Here is an 18650-nt window from a genome sequence, read left to right on the forward strand (position 1 = left end):
CCTGCCGCAAATCGACATTCACTGAAAACCAAAGATGCGTATGGAAGTAATCTGGCAAATGCATCATGATAAAACTAAGAATACTTCATATAAATATATCATGCAGTCCACAAAAATTCTATTTGTTGATTGTAAACATTTTTCTTGGAAAATGCCACTTTAACATCATTCAATGTAATTTCACCAAAGTACACTCGTCCATTAAGCAGAGTACCTTACTGTAGAATTAAAACTTCGCATAGCGAAGTACGGGATGGAAGGAAGATAGGGGAATTTTTTTCCTTCCAACACCATTAACCTAAACAATACCTTGCTAAGTTTATTATACTTATTTTTCTCATTATATCTTGTTTACCTTAAAGCTGAGTATCTCTAAATTCAAACTGGGCATTGGTGTGTGTTACCATGTATATAAATGTCAGGTTGGAATTTTCCTTCTCTCAGTTTATTGTGTATATTAGACTTGCTCCTGGTGCTTCGTCCCTTGACTGTCACTACTACTTCCTGGTGTTGTGTTCCATGACTGTCACCACTTCCTTCTCCTATGATAATTTCATGGAGTATATTGAAAAGGTATCAATGACTACAGAGTTTCCCTATGGAAATAAGAAACCCGATTGGAGTGAATGCTGTGGTATTTAAGGCCAGACAAAATTAAAGTTGCTGAATGTGAACCCAAGATAGACGCGCTGTGTGCAGTACGACATATCGACAGTGCTATGAAACACGCAAGATATGTGGTGAGCACTGCGCGTTAAATTTGCCTCATGGTAATACGTCGTGGATACAATTTGATAATTATTCTCCCTCTGTATATCTATGTATTTCTCTTCAGAAGTTATAACCAAGGTCGTGTATAAACGGTATATATGTATTATCATGTTGCTGATAAATAAGTATTGCATAAAGAGAGTACTGGTGAAGCTCTGTACTGTACCCCACGAACTTAGCGACCGTCCACGGGAACGGTTTGTTTATGTTATGAAAAATTCATTAACTTTATTGAGGAACGTATCTTAATATGTGATATTTACGAATCAAAATGTATATGTATGCTTTTTCATTGATAAATTGAAGTTTAAAAAAGAATCGTAGGGTATTAATCTCGTATGAATATTATTTTCATTTATGCTCGAACGTTTCGGCTCGTCGGCCATGTTTTTGTTCTCTGTTTGTCAATAATCTCATCATATTACCACCCACAAACTCCTTTCGTTTTTCTCCGAGGCACACATCCTAGTCGTGTGACAGTCATTGTCATAATTTTCTTCGTAAAAGATAAGGTAGGTGTCCATAGGTCTTCACATTTTCGGTAAAACTGTGATGTATAAGTGGCAAGAAAGGGGCAGACTTGTTCTTCCAGGGCACTCGCTTGTGGTTCTGGAGGTTAGAGTAGAAGGGGAAGGGTTACAACCCTGTCATTGTAACCAGCTTGACACAGAGAGAGTTTGTCATTCAGAGCCATGTCATTCAGGGTTCAGTTCTGTCGTTGTGCTCGCGGCCTACTCACGGCAACAGTCACATGTCATTGACAGTTGTGTATATCGTGTCTGGGTAGGTTTAAGAGTTTCTTATGGTACTTATGTGTACCTGAAGAGAACCTTGTGGTTGTGGTCTGGCCAGTCTATTGAATGGCAGCCATGTAAATGACCGTGACGTGGGTTTTTTTTTTCCGTTTGGTAATTTTGTCACTATAGGTCTGTAGTGATGTTTGAAAGAGATTAGTGCATGGGAGATGCAAGATCAAAATAACATATTACAAAGCATGTTTGTTGTATGAGAGCTTTGACCACCTTAATCAAAGTGGCTTTGTTACTCCAGAGCTGGAGACAGGCAAAATAGCCACTTTTAGAGTGATGTGGGGTACTGTGACAATACTTAGAGAATGTTTAAGCATAGTAGCTGTTTAGTACTGCTATTGTAACTTTCACAGTTGTTATAAGTGATATTGGGTATATATTGATTTAGGAATCCCACATAGATAACATGGATTTGGAAGAAATGCACAATAGAGGACCTCTCACAAGTACAGGTAGTTGTTATTTAAACTGGTGCTGTATTACTTGGAACTGTATAAGTGTGCACAGCAGTTATTTTGATGATAGTTGTTATCAGTGTGTCAAACCCCAATTTTGCAAACTAGATTTTTTTCAACATTGTTCATTCTTTCTTGCATTGCCTCTGGGGTACATTGAAGTAGGCAAGGGTTGGGTGACTGGGGGCAAGAATCCCCAGGTTGGGTGTTAGGTTGAATGGCTTCACTTTTTTTTATCCATCCCTTTGCATAAACATCATTAGAAAGAATTATTGTTTGATATATGTAAAGGTTTCCTTTTATAGTTAAAGGTGACAATTGAAGTAATGAAGTGGAAGTAGAGAAGTTATTCAAAATGCTATTTGACACTAGTGCTACTAGTTGGCAAAATTATCATCGTATGTTTTTGATGTCATGATAACTGGGTAAGTGATAGGGAGAGAATTGATAAGAGCAGAGAAAATGCACAAGTTGATATATCCATCTATCTGTCATCTCTGATGCCCATTCCCTCCTGGAACTCCCATCAAGGGGTGGCCAAAGTAAAAGACTTTCCACTTATCCCTTTCCTTTCATGATCCCCTCGTATACACCATTCCATGCATTCTTCCACTATTTCTCTCCCTCCAGTATTCCTCCACCCTACTTACCCATGCCACAGGTGGTCTTCCACTCACACCAACCCCTTTAATTGTACTATCATACACTCTCTTTGTAAACTTCCAGTCTTGCATTCTTTTCACATCCCTAAACCATCTCAAAGTATTACGTTTCACCTATTATACCACTCCAATTCACTCTCTTTGCATTCCCTGCCTTACCACATCTGTCATACATCCTTTCATTTCTTTCTTCATGCCAACTAGTCACATCACCTACTCTTCTCAAAATAACTCATTTCCACAGCCTGGAGTCTTGACCTCTATGCCTCATTCCATGTTCATGTTTCAGCTGCATAGGTCAGGGTTGGGAGGACTATGCTCTGCCTTAATCCTCTCTTCACTTCCATACTTACACCTCTACCCTTCATTCTTTTAGTAAAGGACCCATTGACTCTTCTACTCTGTACTGATCTCTCCCTTATCTCTCCATCCATATCACCACACTTGCCCAAGGCAGCTCCCAGATACTCAAATTCCTTCACTTCCAGTCTTTTCTCCCCCATATCCACAGCACAATTAAGTAAACATTTCTCTTTCACTCTAAATGGTTTTACAAAATCTATACTTTCACTGTTTCCTTTCAAACACCATTACTTTACTTTTACTTGCAATTACCTTCAGTTGCCTCTGTTTACACATATCGTAAAACATTCTTACAGCCTTCTGCAACTCTTCTTCACTCTCAGCAAACAACACAGTATCGTCCACAAACAGGCTTGCCACTAGCCACCATATCTCTGCGACACTCCATCTGTGCATCCCCCTTCCCTAGTTTTGCTTTCATCTCTCTTGTCACTCCATCCTTAAATATATATATTTTTTTTTTTTTTTTTTTTTTTTATACTTTGTCGCTGTCTCCCGCGTTTGCGAGGTAGCGGAAGGAAACAGACGAAAGAAATGGCCCAAATATATATATATATATATTAAAAAGCCATGGTGGCATCACACAGCCCTGCCTCATGCCTACATGTATCCCAAAACCTTTGCTCAGCTCTCCATCCACTCTTACACACACACTTGCTCCTTTATAGAAGGGCTTTTACTCTATCTAACAGTTGTCCTATACCATATATCCTTAAACTTATCCCACAAAGCATTCCACTCTTGTCATATGCTTTTTCCAGATCCATAAAAGCTGCATACAACTTAATAGCTTTTGCTAAATACTTTTCTACGGTCATCTATACTACAAAAATCTGATTGTCACATCCCTACCTTTCCTAAAACCTCCTTGCTCTTCCCTTATTCTGCATTCATCACTTCCATCACCCTGTCAATTAATGTTCTTGCATACACTTTTCGTGGTATACTTCACAACTTATGCTTCTATGATTGCTACATGCATCCTTAGCATTCTCCCTTTGAATAAAGGAATGATGATGTAAGATGCAACCACTCTATCACACTTTCTCCCCCATACTTCAGCATTTCAGCCATAATCCCATCCACTCCAGGTGCCTTTCAAACTTTCAGCCTCATTATTGCCCTTCATATCACCATTCCTTTTTCCTATAGGTCCTTGCACTTGTATCCTCTTCCTTCCATCCTCCATACCCATGCATGTAACAACTGCTGCCTCCTCTTCTACCACATTCATCAGTTCTTCAAAATACTCTTTCCATCTTCCTTTCACTTCCTCCTTTTGATTCAGCAACTCCCCTTCCATACTTCTCGCATCAACACTTCCACTCTTACATTCACCCCTTTCCTTTTTCACCTCTTTCCCATATAGTTTCTTATTCCAAAACTTTTCACTTAACTTTCTTCCAAAATCTTCTTCTGCGCTTTCTTTGTTTTCCTCTATCAGCTTCTCAACATTCTGCTTACATATTTTGTTTCTTCCACTGGTACATTCCGATTGAGCAATCTACCAAATGCCTTTTTCTTCTCTTCCACAGCATTTCTCTCTTCTGTCCTCCATGCATCGCCCTTTGTATTCCTGTATCTCACTACCTGATATCCAACTACTGATTCTACAACCTTTAATAGTATTAGGTTAATCACTGTAAGATAAGGCAATGGTGGTGAGGATTATGAAAATCAGGGGAAATGAGTTTATTGTCATATCATCTGAAATTCTTTTTGAAATCAACAGTATATGGGTTAGTTAGTTTTTAGTGTTTAGTTACCTTTTTCAATAAAATTCCTGAATAATCATTAGGTTCTGACACTTCCAAGATTTCATCATTCAGCTTCCAGTAAAAAAAAAAAGCATTGCTGAGGTTTCAGTAATAACTCCTGTCACTCTGTGATTGAAATACATGTAAAAGTTAAATATATGTACAAATAAGTTTGCTACTATAACATAAATGTCTGTGAGATTGTCCTCATGATATGTAATTCTACATGTAGAGGAAGAGGATGGGGGAGTTCAATGGGGGATTGCCTCATGACCCACATTTACTAAACAATACATCCAGTTTGCCATCCTGCCAAGGAAATAGATGAAATATTAGCAAATGTTTATGGGGTTTAGTTCATAGTGTTTTTAGCAGTTTCCTTGGCATGTTTACAGACAGAAGATGCACAGGACTGGCTTTTAGGATATTATATAGCTTGATATTTTCCTGAAAATAGATCATCCCAACAGCTAGCAATTTCTATCCTACTAAGAAATAGTGGATGAATTATTGGCAACTGTTAGTTATTGTGCGTTTGGCAACTTCTTCATTGTGTCTACAGACACACAGGATTACCATTTTCTTGTATAGATAATATAGCATAAGATTTTCCTGAAAATGTATAACCCAGGCAGCAAGCAGTTTGTGTCCTGCTTAGGAAGTAGATGAATGGTTGGCAACTGTGCATCTGACAACCTTGTCTTTTTGCAGATAGACATGAATACCTTTTTATAGTTGCCATAGTAAAGATGATCTTTAGTGTCATGTTTGCTTGTCATTCAGAGAAGTACCAGTTGATCTGGCAAATCGTCTTGTTTGTATCTGATAGATTCTGAAGAATCTGTAGTAGCTACCTGAATCTATGTTTAGAGTTATTCTCTCATAATTTTTTTCATATTGGTAATAAGGTTATTAACACTGCCACTATGATTAAGAGTGGAGTCTTTTGTTTTAGAATTTGACATTGTTTCTTCTCCATTGTAGAGTAAATGTTTCTTTTTTTAAGGAAACATGTTACTTCCTTATCTTAGCCTAATGGAAGTTATCAAAATTTCTTTATCTTTCCTTCTGTTAGCTTTATGGGCATTGTGGCTGTGCTATGTCTTTTAATAGAAGCTTTCCTCCTCAGGAGGATGAATTTGTGAAATTCTTGCTTTGTATAGACAAAAGACATCATACATTAAGTTGACCTAAAGATTTCCTTGTTTCGCAGAAAATTACTTGGAAGATTATTTGTTTGTTCTTCCGGACTCTTTTAGACCATTATCAACATGGCAATTTTCTAGATGGATCAAGAAGTAGATTTACCTCTACAACCAAGGCTCTTTGTAAGGGTTTGCGGTATAAGGATAGGGGCATCTACGTAGACTTGGCTTTCTTGAGGAACCCCATATTGTATGAGATTGGCTAAAGAGGTCTTATACATTTGACAAAAATCTTTGTTCACAAATTTTTTTATACCTGATATACTTTTGCTGTGTGGCTTGGGCTTGCCAGCATGAAAGTGGATGGTCCAAAATTGGGATCAGTTTTCATTAAGGGTAGATTCTTTCTTTAGCTGTAAATATGCTTTTCTCTTAGCCCTTCCTCTTTAATGTGGGTATGCTCTCATTTGCTCATAAGGCTTTGTACGTTGTGAAAAATGTAGGTTTTGAAGGATAAAAATGTTTTTCATTTTTAGTCATGTACCCTTGTAAGCATCTATTAGGGTTTTTCCCTTCTTTCCTTTTTGAAAAAAAAAATCTGGATACCTGAAAGTCAGAGGTGCTGAGACTCTGACACCAGCCCTCATTGATTGACCATGGATGTAATGGTGACACTACCTCCCCTCAGCACCATGACATCATAGGAATGGGTAGGTTTTGTATGGTTGTTGAATCCTGTAAACGTGTCTCCACTAGCCTTGAGTGTTTTGTGAGCTTGGGAAGGAGACTTGTGTGAGGAAGTATCAGGAGAGACTGAGTACAGAATGGAAAGAGGTGAGAACTAAGGACATAAGGGGAGTGGGGGAGGAATGGGATGTATTTAGGGAAGCAGTGATGGCTTGCACAAAAGATGCTTGTGGCATGAGAAGCATGGCAGGTGGGCAGATTAGAAAGGATAGTGAGTGGTGGGATGAAGAAGTAAGGTTATTAGTGAAAGAGAAGAGAGAGGCATTTGGATGATTTTTGCAGGGAAATATTGCAAATGAGTGGGAGATGTATAAAAGAATGAGGCAGGAGGTCAAGAGAAAGGTGCAAGAGGTGAAAAAGAGGGCAAATGAGAGTTGGGGTGAGAGAGTATCATTAAATTTTAGGGAGAATAAAAAGATGTTTTGGAAGGAGGTAAATAAAGTGCATAAGACAAGGGAGCAAATGGGAACTTCAGTGAAGGGGGCTAATGGGGAGGTGATAACAAGTAGTGGTGATGTGAGAAGGAGATGGAGCGAGTATTTTGAAGGTTTGTTGAATGTGTTTGATGATAGAGTGGCAGATATAGGGTGTTTTGGCAGTGGGTTTGGATGGTATTGCAGTAGAATTTATTAAGAATGAGGGTGACTTTTGTTGACTGGGTAAGGTTATTCAATGTATGTATGTCTCATGGTGAGGTGCCTGAGGATTGGTGGAATGCTTGCATAGTGCCATTGTACGCAGGCAAAGGGGATAAAAGTGAGTGCTCAAATTACAGAGGTATAAGTTTGTTGAGTATTCCTGGTAAATTATATGGGAGGGTATTGATTGAGAGGGTGAAGGCATGTACAGAGCATCAGACTGGGGAAGAGCAGTGTGGTTTCTTGGTAGAGGATGTGTTGATCAGGTATTTGCTTTGAAGAATGTATGTGAGAAATACTTAGAAAAGCAAATGGATTTTGTATGTAGCATTTATGGATCTGGAGAAGGCATATGATAGAGTTGATAGAGATGCTCTGTGGAAGGTATTAAGAATATATGGTGTGGGAGGCAAGTTGTTAGAAGCAATGAAAAGTTTTTATCGAGGATGTAAGGCATGTGTACGTGTAGGAAGAGAGGAAAGTGATTGGTTCTCAGTAAATGTAGGTTTGTGGCAGGGGTGTGTGATGTCTCCATGGTTGTTTAATTTGTTTATGGATGGGGTTGTTAGGGAGGTGAATGCAAGAGTTTTGGAAAGAGGAGCAAATATGCAGTCTGTTGTGGATGAGAGAGCTTGGGAAGTGAGTCAGTTGTTGTTCGCTGATGATACAGCGCTGGTGGCTGATTCATGTGAGAAAATGCAGAAGCTGGTGACTGAGTTTGGTGAAGTGTGTGAAAGGAGAAAGCTGAGAGTAAATGTGAATAAGAGCAAGGTTATTAGGTACAGTAGGATTGAGGGTCAAGTCAATTGGGAGGTAAGTTTGAATGGAGAAAAACTGGAGGAAGTGAAGTGTTTTAGATATCTGGGAGTGGATTTGGCAGCGGATGAAACCATGGAAGCGGAAGTGAATTATTGGGTGGGGGAGGGGGTGAAAGTTCTGGGAGCATTGAAGAGTGTGTGGAAGTCGAGAACATTATCTCGGAAAGCAAAAATGGGTATATAACAATGTTATATGGTTGCGAGGTGTGAGCTATGGATAGAGTTGTGTGGAGGAGGGTGGATGTGCTGGAAATGAGATGTTTGAGGACAGTATGTGGTGTGAGATGGTTTGATCGAGTAAGTAATGATAGGGTAAGAGAGATGTCTGGTAATAAGAAGAGTGTGGTTGAGAGAGCAGAAGAGGGTGTTTTGAAATGGTTTGGTCACATGGAGAGTGAGTGAGGAAAGATTGACCAAGAGGATATATGTGTCAGAGGTGGACAGAACGAGAAATGGGAGACCAAATTGGAGATGGAAGGATGGAGTGGAAAAGATTTTGAGTGATCGGGGCCTGAACATGCAGGAGGGTAAAAGGCATGCAAGGAATAGAGTGAATGGCAATGATGTGGTATACTGGGGTCGACATGCTCTCCTCTGGACCTTCTTAGTTGGTTCTTTATGCTTTAAGTGTAGTGGCCAAACTTGAGAAGCACAATATAATTTGGGTCCAATATACTTTGTGAATATCTTAGTGAACTTATGTTTTCATAGTGAGTACCTTGTTGGACTTATCCATTTTTGTATACTTTTATGTAGTTTTTATATTTGAAAGCAGACAGTTTTTCTATGGTTTTCATAAGGTAGATACAGTGTTGACCCAGAAGTCTCTCTTGCGCCCATGCTCCATCAGTGATAACCTGTGTTCGGAAATGACAGTTGGCCAGGTGTGTGTGTTCAGGATTGTTCCCTTGAAAGTACCAGTATTCATACTGTTGTGGTATGGTGCTATTGTACTTTATTATACATCTTTGTCACTACTGCAAGAAGTGCTGAAGAAGTTATCATTTTTACTTTTACTTCCAGTAATGTTTTTAAGAAATTCAGAGAGAATCATGTATGATGGAATATACAACTTTTCCTTGATTCTCGTAGTGTTAATTCTTCAGTTTTAGGAAGTGCAAGCAAATACATTTTCTTGTAATAGAATATAAAGCGTTCATTAATTTGACTTAAACAAACTGTTACCTTTTTATTGTTCTGATAGATTAGACATGATGACTTAAAGATTTTGTGATTATTCCAAGTATTCTGTCTTCAGAATACCGGTATGATCAGGTTTTATTTATTGTCTAGTTTGTTGTGAATTTTGAACTTATCCCCTTCAACAAATATCTGTTGTGTAGTTTTCAGTTATGTTTTGCTGTATATATTGTGAAAATATGAGTTTATTAACTGAGCCTGTCTCAGTAGTGTGTGGAAGTGTGAGAGGAGGGTAAGGAAAGAAAGAAGCAGCAGGGTGGAAGATAAAAGGAATGTGGATCAAGAGAAAAATTATGCAAGAAGCTGAATCTTTCAAAAGGCAGTGGTGAATAGAGGATGAATTGTTGAGAATATAAAGTCTTGTATAATTTTTTTGATTACCATCGTATTCGTATATTCCCATCACTGCCACACTGTTAGCCATCTGAATCTAATTTCCCTCTATCAATACATTGCCACCACTGTTAGCCACCTGAACCTAATTTGCCTTTATAAATATGTTACCAGTATCCAAGAATTTCTCCAGATATTTTTGTGCTTTATAGATCTTGTGTGTTGCTGCTTGACTCCACCTGCATGTTACATTAAGAGTGAAAAGTCTTCTTACCTAAGGTTGTATTGTCATCATTGGATGAAAAGGAGTGTGGCCTTTGATTCCCATAAAAGAGGTCTTGAGGTTCTGTGTTTAGAATTGATCATGATAAAATTAACTAGGGGTCCTTGCAACCAGTTACGAACTTACTCAGAATTTTAGGGCCTCATACAGGGATTAAAAAGATTTTATGATATGTCTTGAGCAGAGCCAGTATACTTAAAGATTCAGTTTGATAACCCAGTATTGTGTTCAACCGCATTTTTATCCATTGCAAGTCAGATCACAACTTCATCATGTTCTCATGACTTAAATGAGAGGGAACCCAGAGCAGATTGACTTTGTTGTTTAACAGTAAAGCACAAATGAATTTGTGTTATGTTCTGGTTTCAGGGATTTAAGTGATGAGGACAGAATTAGGGAAAATTTAAATGTCTGTGATTTAAGTTACTGCAAACAATTCAGTTTGTATGACAGATATCCACTTATCTATTCCTCCAATCTTCTCTTTTCAAATATTGTGCCACTAAGATGAGCTACAAGGATAGCACAGCAAACCCTCTCGGTGACAAAGTTGCGAAAACTATCAGTACTTATATTATGCCATTGTCAGTTTTGAAGATTCAGCACATTTTAGGAGCACTGGTTTTAGGAGTGTTGAAAGTAAGGACCATGTGCAAGTAGTTTCTTAAATCCTTAACAAGGTCTGGTGATATCAAAAGGAGTTTGCATTGCACCTGCTTCTTTTGTATAACTGGTTTAATCCAAAGTTTCTCATGAGTAGGTGTTCTTTGAATTCACTTAAATTCACTTGTTTAATAGCATATGTGCTTCAAGTTATTAGAAAATAATTTTCTAGATCACCATGCAAAAGCTTCAGTCCTATCCTTATGAACTTTATCTTTGTCACAAGCAATATTCAGAACTTGTCTAGTGTATCATCGTTTTACTTACTATTCATCTCCTTCCAAAATAGCTTGTATTTCCCTCATAGTCTTATTTATTCTTTTTCTTTTTAAAAGAGTAGAGGTTGAACAAGACATGAAGAGAATATATAATTGTATACAATACTCAAACCTTGATGGTTTCTGTGGTAACATATAAGGAAGTAGAGGTCTGTAGCCAGGAACTTAGGTTCTGTGGTGAAGTTCTGTGAAATTCACGGTGAAGAAGTAGGAATATAGGTGCCTCTAGTCTTGAATATAAAGGCATAGGTGCCTCTAGTCTTGAATATAAAGGGAATGGTAAGAAAGAGGAAAGAGTGATTAAATAAAAGATGTCAAAAAAAAGCAAACGAGCTTCGAGATGTGCAGTCGCCAAGATATGAATGGCACTTCAGCCAACACGTGCAAGACATAAGAGAGCAATAAATGAGTATAACATGAAATGGAAGGAGGAACAAAGAAACTTTGAAAAGAATAATGTGGACAAGGCAGGAAGAAATCGATTACTTTTCTGTAAATTGATCAGGAGTCAGTTTTAGTTAAAGAGCAGAAAATCAAGATCAAGGATTCAGAGGGAAGCATTTGTTGAGGATGATGTAAGGAAATATAAGAAACTGATTAAAGATATTTGTTTTCACAGTGGAAAACACTATAGTCCTGACACTGATGAGATGGAATGAGAAGGAGATTTTAGAAAATGCTTTCACATCCAGAAGACATTAGCTGAGTACTACACGGCTCATGGTCCTTATGAAATTTCACCATGTGTGCAGTAGATGGGTGTGGTTACAAAAGTTAGATATTTTGAAATGCTGTTCAAGATATCATGAGAGAGAGGCAGAATGCCAAGGGAATGGAAAAGATGGAATTTCATACTTATCTATAAGAAAGGAAACAGGGAGCAATCATTGAACTACTGACTGGTCACATTGATGAGTGTGGTGTATGCAGTTCTGGAAAAGATAATTAGAAAGGAAGTGGATGACTGCTGTGGAGAATTGACTTCAGTGAGACACAACAATTTTAGGGAAAGGTCATGTGTAACCTCTTGAATATCAACAAGAAGGCTGAATGGACTGTTTTTACATGGACTGCTAGAAAGTTTTTAAAACAGTACTGCATGGGAGGCTGCTAGAGCTGGACCACCAAGCAGGAATAAGGGGGAAAGTCTTTTAATGGATATATTGTCTAGATGGAATGGAACAAAGGACACCTGTCAGATGAGCCTTCTCCAGAAGGGTTGAGGTGAGCAGTGTAGTGCCATAGGGTTCTGTTCTGGGGCCATAACTTTTTGATCCAAGTGATCTGAAGGTTTGGTGTCCTTCCTGAATATTTTTATAGGTGATACAAAGGTCATGAGGGAAATGAAAAGTGAGGAGGATTGCATCACATACAAGGAGACCTAAACAAACTCCATTTTTGGTCTGATAATGGTTGGTGAAATTCAACCTGAGCTAATTTAAAACAGTGAGGATGGGGGCAGAGTGAAAGAAGGCCTAAATATGGTTAACATCTAGGAGAAAATAGACTTCGGGTTTCTGTAATTGAGAAGGAATTAGTTGTTGACTTCATCACTTACCTATCACAAGTGTCTTGCATTAGGAAAACACTTAAGGATACAGACTACCTATTAGCAAATTTTAGAATAGCCTTATGTATTTTGGTAAGAAGATATTAAGCAAGCTGTCCATATCCTACATAAAGCCAGAACTATAAAATATGCCTCTCATGTTTGGTCACTATACCTAAAGAAGCATAACCAGCTAATAGAGAAGATCCAGAGAAGGGCAAAGAAAATATACCAGAAATAAGAGAGCCAAGTTACAGCGAAAAGCTAAAGGCTCTGAATTTGCCCACTTTGCTAAAACTGATTGATTATTCGTACAGTAAACAGTTCAGGAGATGTAGGGATAGAGCAGCTGATGGCATGACATGAAGTTGAACATGAAACATATTAAAAGAGAAGTACTTTTGAGTGGTGTGTAATGGAATAAGATGATTGAGGACATAGTTAACCTAGATTTATGAAGTTGATAGTAGAGAGTGTTCGTGATGGGACCTTATGAGTGTAATGCTTCCTTCCCCTACATCACAAATTGGTACAGATGTACACAAAGCCTACTAAAGAGATAAGTTCACACTTGTTCTGCCCAGAAGGGTACATGATGGTGAGGAGGTAAAGAGAGTGAGTAGAAGGATGAGGAGGCTTTGTCCTCGTGATAAAAGAGCCTCAAATTTTGAGAGAAGAGAGGATGGACTATTCAGAAAGTACATGATGGGAAGAATAAATTAAGGGAGGAAGTACATGGTGATGTTGATTTTAGATAATTCTCCAAAGCTTTGCAGACACAGAAGGAAGAATGAGGATGGTACATGAAGCATTAAAACACTTACTTCTCATAGATGGGTGGTACATGAAGCATTAAAACACTTACTTCTCATAGATGGTAAAGTGCTTATAATGGGGGATTTCAGTTATAAAGAGATAGGCTGGGGAATTTGGGTTCTCATGTGATAGGGAGTCATGAAAGTGTACAAGTATTAAAGGCATTTACAGCAAAATTTCCTATAACAACATGTTATTCAGCATACTAAAATGATAGGGACTGATACACCATTATTGCTAGGTCTTATCTTCACAAACTTGCGTAGATATTGAGAATGATGTACTTAGTACACCATTTTGAAGAACTGATCATGTAATGATCAGGTTTGAGTACGTGGTAAATGATGACATTAAAGGAGCGTAGGTGAGACAAATAATAAAGAAAAGATATAATCATGGAAACTAAATAAGCCATGACAATTTCTATCATAACATAGATTGGGAAGTGGACAAGCACCAGGAACCTAGGGTTAGAGGTTCTCTGAAATCTAAAATGGAGCAGGAACATGTGTACCTCGAGCCTTAAATACAGGGGTCTTGTTAAGAGAAAGAAAAGAATGGTTTGATAAAAGATATAAAAAAGTGAAGGACCTTCAAAATGTGCAGTAGTGAAGGTCTAGATGGCACTCCAGCCAGCCAGTATTTGCAAGGTATAAGAGGGAATGAAAGGAGGAATGAAGAAATTTAGAGAAGAATATTGTGGACAAGGCAGGAGAAAAAACTTTTCAGTGAATTTATCAGGAGTCTGTTGTCGGTTAAAAAGCATTTTATCAGGCTGAGAGATTTAGAGGGAAGTATTTTTGATGATTTGAGGAACTGAATAGGTAGTTCAAGTGTTTTCACAGTTTATGAAACTATGGTCACAACACCAGTGAGATGGCATGGGGAGGTTTTACAAATTCCTGAAATATCTAGAAAAGAGATTAACAATGCTTATTGGGCTTGACCCATTTGACGTTCATGGTTTTGATAAGATTTTATAATATGTGCTGAAGGTGTGTGTTGACATGCAAGATAAACCACTAGAAATGCAGTTCAAATGTGTTTGGAGGGAGAGGGATGGAAAAGGCACTGAACTGCAGACCAGTCTTGAGAATAATTTTGTGTGTAAGGTTCTGGGAAATTGAAAAGCAAGTGGAGGACTTGCTAGGAGGAGAATTGCATCCACCTACAAGGGGACCTAGATGAGGTTGATGAAATGCAGTTGTGAGCAAATGCAAGGTAATGAGGGTGGGATACAATGAAAGAAGGTCACAGGATGAATATTATCGTGAGAGGTATAAGTTGCAGTAATTTGTACATAAGAGGGACTCGAGACTTGAAGTCATCCCTAGCTTGTTACCAGAGCCCCACATTAGAAGAATGGTAAAGGAGACGAATTGTCTCTCAGTAGATATTAAGATTTATAATCATTAATCAAATATGAAGTTGAGGAAATATTCAGCATGCTGTTTACATCCTGTTTAGGGCCAAAACTAGAGTATGCTTATCAGATTTAGTCAACCCGCTTCTAGAACCACAGATAACAGAGAAGGCATCAAAGATTTTCCAAAATTAAGATAGCATAGTTATAGGGAAAGGTTACTGGCCTTAGACATTCAGAAAGGCAAATATAGTTGCTGCTCAGAAAGAGAACGTTAGAATTCATTGGAAGACATTTAAAATGAACCATGAGACACCATTTTGACCATTTATGTCTTGCTAGTGAGACGACAACTTAGAGTATGATGTACAGTTTATATCTCCATATGATCTAAAGAACAAAGGGTCATGAGTCTCCAGAAATGGTTAGCAAGATTAATAACTGGACTAAGAAATCAGTTATCAGAAGATACCCAAGAAACTGAAATTTCTGAACAGAAGTGAAGGCTCCATGATTTAAAGGTAGGATTGTAATAAAGCCACTTGAAAGTAGACAGGGATCCAACATTTAAGTAACAGAGCAAATATATGTGGAGAGAAATCCTTACACACTGATTTAAGGAAATATTTTCTCTACAATTAAGGTCAGTGAGCACGAACAGCTACAGGGTGTGTCATAACTGAGAACCAATGAATCGTTCAAGAAGACACCAGATGGTCGTCGGAAGGTAGTAGGTTGTCGTTAACAAGATACAGACGAATGAAGATGATTGATTCTGTCGCCGGGGACCTCATTACATGACATTACAACATCTTGTTAACCCCCCCAACTCTCTCTCTCTCTCTCTCTCTCTCTCTCTCTCTCTCTCTCTCTCTCTCTCTCTCTCTCTCTCTCTCTCTCTCTCTCTCTCATATGTGCGGGCCTGTGCTATGAAAATACGCTTTGGCAGTAACACCAGAAAAAGTAGCGTTGGCACTTGGAAAAAGATCCTGAATGTAATATGCATTACTTACTTGGTGGATGACCTCGCGGGTGTGGTAGGTGGGTGTTCTAGTGGCCTTTTGCTTGGGTTGGAGGCAGTTGTTGGCTGACCAGACACATTTGTGGAGTATGGCAGGTAAAGGTCAGGTCAGACATGATGCAGCACACGAGAGCAGGTTATCGCTGGCCCACTTTTGCAAGTTGATAGTGGCTGGAGGTTGTAGGAGCACCCAGTAACTCTTTGATGTTTAACCTGGTGTTCCAGTCTGTCTTACTGGTATCTGCAGTGATTTGTGGCCCTGGTCTGTCGTACTTGTCTCTGCAGTGATTTGTGGCCCCGGTCTGTCTTACTGGTATCTGCAGTGATCTGTGGCCCTGGTCTGTCTTACTGGTATCTGCAGTGATCTGTGGCGTCGGTCTGTCTTACTGGTATGTGCAGTAATCTGTGGCCCCGGTCTGTCTTACTGGTATCTGCAGTGATCTGTGGCCTCAGTCTGTCTTTCTGGTCTCTGCAGTGATCTGTGGCCCCGGTCTTTCTTTCTGGTGTCTGCAGTGATCTGTGGCGCGGTTTGTCTTTCTGGTGTCTGCAGTGATTTATGGCCCCAGTCTGTCATACTGGTCTGTACAGTGATCTGTGGCCCCAGTCTGTCGTACTTGTGTCTGAAGTGATGTGTGGCCCCCGTCTGTCTCATTGGTCTCTACAGTGATCTCTGGCTCCGGTCTGTCTTACTGGTACCTGCAGTGATCTGTGGCCCTGGTCTGTCTTGCCGGTGTCTGCAGTGATCTGCGGCCCCGGTCTGTTTTACCGGTGTCTGCAGTGATCTGTGGCCCCGGTCTGTTTTACCGGTGTCTGCAGTGATCCGTTTGATTCGTACTACTTGGCCGGATGGTGGCGTGTGGGTCTGATTTGAGCACCGTGACCCGCTGCTCAGCTGGATCTTCCCCTCCATCGGTGGATGGGTGGGTGGGTGAAGACGACCCCTGGGGTCAAGTTGTCAAGCGTGAGTACGGGTGAACATCGCTTGGTCAGAAGCACAGGGACCACCTTCCCTACCAGCTAGTGACGTGTGCTGTGGACTTGGCTCTTGTTTGTGTTATGTGGAACCAATGAAGGAGTGACAGACTCTGGAGCCAGAGGCACCAGTGGACCTTTAACGCGAACGGAGTTTGCGTGAGTTCGTGATCCCTGCGGAAGGAGGTGTGAGGCGAGCGTCAGGCACTGCTGGGGTGAGGCATTTACCCATAAGTACTGGACGGAGGGGGAATCCCACATGGAGCATTGTGTGTTATCGTTCATCATGTTAAACTTCCGCGTACTGTCTGCATTAACCATGTCCTTACTATGTCTGGTCCATTGATCCACTGCACGTTAGGCTGTTGGACACCGTGTTAGGATGTTAGGACACCCTCTCAGACTGGTTGGGGCACCTTGGTAGATGAGGGAAGCAACAGGTTATGGTTATCAGGAGAAGGTGGTTGGGGGTGGTGGTGAGAACACTGTAGATGATAATGCCTGGGAGCACAAGAGGTTGGGGTGTGGTGGGGGTGAAGGAAGGTCGCGCTGCTTTGTTGACCTAGGGGACGGTGTGGGGGGAAGCCTCTTTGTTTGGGGGATGGAGGAGGAGGAGGAGTAGAGGGTAGGTAGGCGTCGTGTAAGCGGCAGCCTTGCTGGCCGCTTAGCCTCCTGCTGTGCTGCTATAACCTGGTCTTCACAGAATATCTCCTGTTGTGTATGTGTTAACCTGTTATCTATATATGTAACATGAAGTGCCTCACCTTTAGTATTGCTGTTTTGCGTATAGCCGAGCGTCTAGATACCATCAGCATTTGATTTGCAGTTTGCACGTCGCCAGCAGCAATGACCGTGAGGCTTTTGACATCTGAATATGATCTGTATTTGACGTAAGTGCTTAACGTCTAGAAAATATTTCTATCGGGGAATGTCTGACGTGTGCATGCTCCTAGCGATTTACATATCGTGTGTGGCCTTTTAAATGTTCCCACCTCTTGTCTTGGAGGATTTTTTTTTTCTTCTTGTTCATGCCCAGTTGCTTCTCCCTCCACCGCGAGGTCATCAAGAACAGACGAGCAACAGACGAGCATCTAGAACATGCTGTGTCTGTCTGTCTCTGTCTGTCTCGGGTAGGATGTACCGAAACCAAAGGCTGCCATACCCAGCCAAGCTCCACCCACTACTCCGTGGTTTTCTTGAATTCTTGTGCTCTGGTTTCGACCATTAACAGCACGTCGCCTCCCATATACCATCTCACTTTTTTTTCCTTATATACGAGGCACAACTTTTACACACCTGAACGTTTAGTTACCGACACCCAAACGCCTCCGTAGCCGCTCCATTTTCCCCATATCTTCTTTTTTTCCTAAACTTTTGTCGCTGAGATCCACTTTGTCAGTATCTCCTCACTCGTCCTATCCTCGTGTCACACCGATTTCATGATTAACAATATGTAACGTGACAACGTAGCAACATTTACCGTAAGATGTGGACTGGCTATGTAACGTGACAACGTAGCAACATGTGCTGTAAGGTGTGGACTGGCTATTATATATCAGCAGCATTTGAGTAGAAGAGGCTGGTGCCGTGCTACAGCTGTCAGTGCCGTGTGGAGGAGGAAGCTGTCAGTGCCGTGTGGAGGAGGAGGAGGAGGACGCTGTCAGTGCCGTGTGGAGGAGGAGGAGGACGCTGTCAGTGCCGTGTGGAGGAGGAGAGGACGCTGTCAGTGCCGTGTGGAGGAGGAGGAGGACGCTGTCAGTGCCGTGTGGAGGAGGAGGAGGAAGCTGTCAGTGCCGTGTGGAGGAGGAGGAGGACGCTGTCAGTGCCGTGTGGAGGAGGAGGAGGAAGCTGTCAGTGCCGTGTGGAGGAGGAGGAGGAAGCTGTCAGTGCCGTGTGGAGGAGGAGGAGGACGCTGTCAGTGCCGTGTGGAGGAGGAGGAGGACGCTGTCAGTGCCGTGTGGAGGAGGAGGAGGACGCTGTCAGTGCCGTGTGGAGGAGGAGGAGGAC

The 18650-nt window shown here is 40.6% G+C and overlaps 1 protein-coding gene across 3 annotated transcripts in view; it reads left to right on the forward strand.

Moving 5' to 3' along the window:
- Window positions 1-1125: 1125 nt before the first annotated feature.
- The window catches only part of usp (retinoid X receptor ultraspiracle), a 219883-nt gene continuing 202358 nt past the window's right edge, over window positions 1126-18650 (forward strand). For 2 of the 3 annotated variants that reach the window (XM_071686570.1, XM_071686573.1), the window contains exon 1: window positions 1126-1283. The gene's annotated coding sequence lies outside the window, so the exon portion shown is untranslated. The remainder of the gene's footprint in view (window positions 1284-18650) is intronic. The other variant, XM_071686572.1, reaches the window with a different exon arrangement.

Source organism: Panulirus ornatus, chromosome 42, assembly GCF_036320965.1.
Source record: "Panulirus ornatus isolate Po-2019 chromosome 42, ASM3632096v1, whole genome shotgun sequence".
NCBI lineage: Eukaryota > Metazoa > Arthropoda > Malacostraca > Decapoda > Palinuridae > Panulirus > Panulirus ornatus.